The sequence below is a fragment of the Octopus bimaculoides genome, chromosome 13 (assembly GCF_046866305.1).
Source record: "Octopus bimaculoides isolate indiv1 chromosome 13, ASM4686630v1, whole genome shotgun sequence".
In the NCBI taxonomy this organism is placed as follows: domain Eukaryota; kingdom Metazoa; phylum Mollusca; class Cephalopoda; order Octopoda; family Octopodidae; genus Octopus; species Octopus bimaculoides.
The window spans coordinates 49,766,274-49,768,540 of NC_142940.1; positions in this window are offsets into that span (position 1 = coordinate 49,766,274).

The following is a 2,267-nucleotide window of genomic DNA, read 5'->3' on the forward strand; positions in this document are numbered from 1 at the left end:
TATATTATAATCTCAGAATTTATCAAGAAAGAAAATTGATCATGAACATCACATACAGTCTAAAGATAAGCATTCAACTATGACCCTTTTTCAGTCTTATATATCGACATGATTTATCCTGTTTTAAATCTTTCATCATCATCTTTATCGTCATTCTTGTCATCGTCGTTGTCATCATCATCTTCATCATACGTCTGTTTTTCCAAACTTACAAGGGTTAAACAGGTGACTTCCAGCAATATCTCATCACTTATTGGTTTTTGTTTACTCCTTCGTCAGGTCTAGCCTCTTGTGATCAGCTTTCATCACAGTTTTGTGTTTTGAGGGATTTTTCTTTTCTGCAGCTTCCTTCCACTTGGATCACTCGACGCTTCTTTATCTTGACTGTCATCTTCCATGCACATTGCATTTGTCTTCAAACACTTCATCCTATACCTCTCAAACCAAGTCTTCTTTCTACTCATTTGTGCCCTCTTGTTATGCACACTAACATTAAATATCTAGCGGAGCCCCATTTCTTTCCAGTCTTTGGCATATCCTCTGCATTCGGTGCTCATGTTTCTCTACAATGCAGAATCGCACTTTATTCACAAGCACCTCGCAATCTGCTCTTCACCCTGAAAGAGAATGTCTTTGTTTCCAGCAGATGTGAAAGCTTTCGAACTTTCTTCGCTCAGTTCTTAAAACTAAATAAAGTGCTTTCGAAATAACCTCATTCGATTGCTAATTAGATCATGTCGATAACGGAAGCTATCCTCTAGTTCTGAGGAGCTTTCTGAACATATGCAAGAATTACTTCCTGTTCATCTCGATACGAAGTCCTTCTCTGTGAGCCTGTTTGTGATTCCACTTAATCTCTTATGTTTTCATTTGGCACGCCGTAAGGCATTTCCACTTACTCCTTTTTTGTGTATTGATCACTTCTAAAATGGCAGTAGGGTTCTATCTTCTTTCCGCTAATACTTTCGTCTTTAGATGGCTTATTTTAAGACCTCACTCTGTTAGGTTTTGTTTCAGGATTTGGAATTAATTTCTTCTCTAAATTTTGACCAGACTCAGCAAGGAGAACTTTTGTATGCTGATAGCATACAAAATTTTCTACAGACGGCTTGTTTTAAACTCCTATGTTATGATCCAAAGAACTTCGTGATTAATTACATTCGACAGACCTTAGAACATCAGATAGACTGGAAAAAGAAGGCATGGAACTTGAAAGAATCTATGGCGAGGTATAGGTTCAAAGTATTAGGTGATGCCTATGTTGAGGAGGAGAGTAAAAAATTAATTTATAACATAGAAGTTTCTACAAAACAGCTTAAAATGAACCACAAGCTCGATCTGTGAATGGAGCAAGGTTCTAGCCAAGAGGAAAGTACAACTGCTGTATAATTATAGATCACCATAAAAACTAAGAGACGGGCCTGGAAAGAATAGAAGGAAAAGGGAAGGGACAATACCAGACAAGGAGAAGAGAAGCTTACTCGTCAGATACACTTAGCAAGGGGGGGGGGGGACAGAAAATAAGAGTTTTTACCAGTGTCTGCAATGTATCACAGGCGTGAGTTGTTCCTGGATGCCGTTGGTTAATAGCATGTGCATAATGATGGTGCACTTGCTTTTAACGACGCTAAGAAAAGGGGCATGAAAATGTTAACAAAAGTGGGAGAGAGGTTGACTACCTTCAAGTACATGGTGTGCCATAAGACGTTAAAGATAGAAAGCCAGAGAAAGAAGCCGGACCATCTGGGTTGTCACTGAGATGCTGAAAACATCCTGCGAAAGGTGACATGCTAATTACTTATATAGTCAAATGTGTAGTACAGGAATGAGTAATTTCTAATGATTTATTTGGCGTTGAATGAACTGCTAGAAAGTTGAAAGGTATGCTCTTTAAAGAAACAACTACGGATACATCTAACAGGTAGACCAAGTAATAGACAAACGATAAAACGTTTGATTTGGACCAAAATTAGCCTTGATGAGACGCAGCCCGGATTTGTATCAGAAGAGGCTACCATAGATCTTCTCTTTCTCGTAGGACAACCACAGAGGTTTTCGCAAAGAGCAAGCCACTATGCCTAGAATTCGTTAAACTGGTGAATGCCTTTGACAGAATAGTACCACGTTCTGTAGTGTGGTGGTTGCTAAGGGAAACTAGCTGTAGATGAATGGATTGTAAGAGCTTCGCAAGCCATACATAGAGATGTCAGTAAGGTGAGTATTAGCTACAAGTTCAGCGTTTAGTTTAGACGTACATCGAAGCTCTG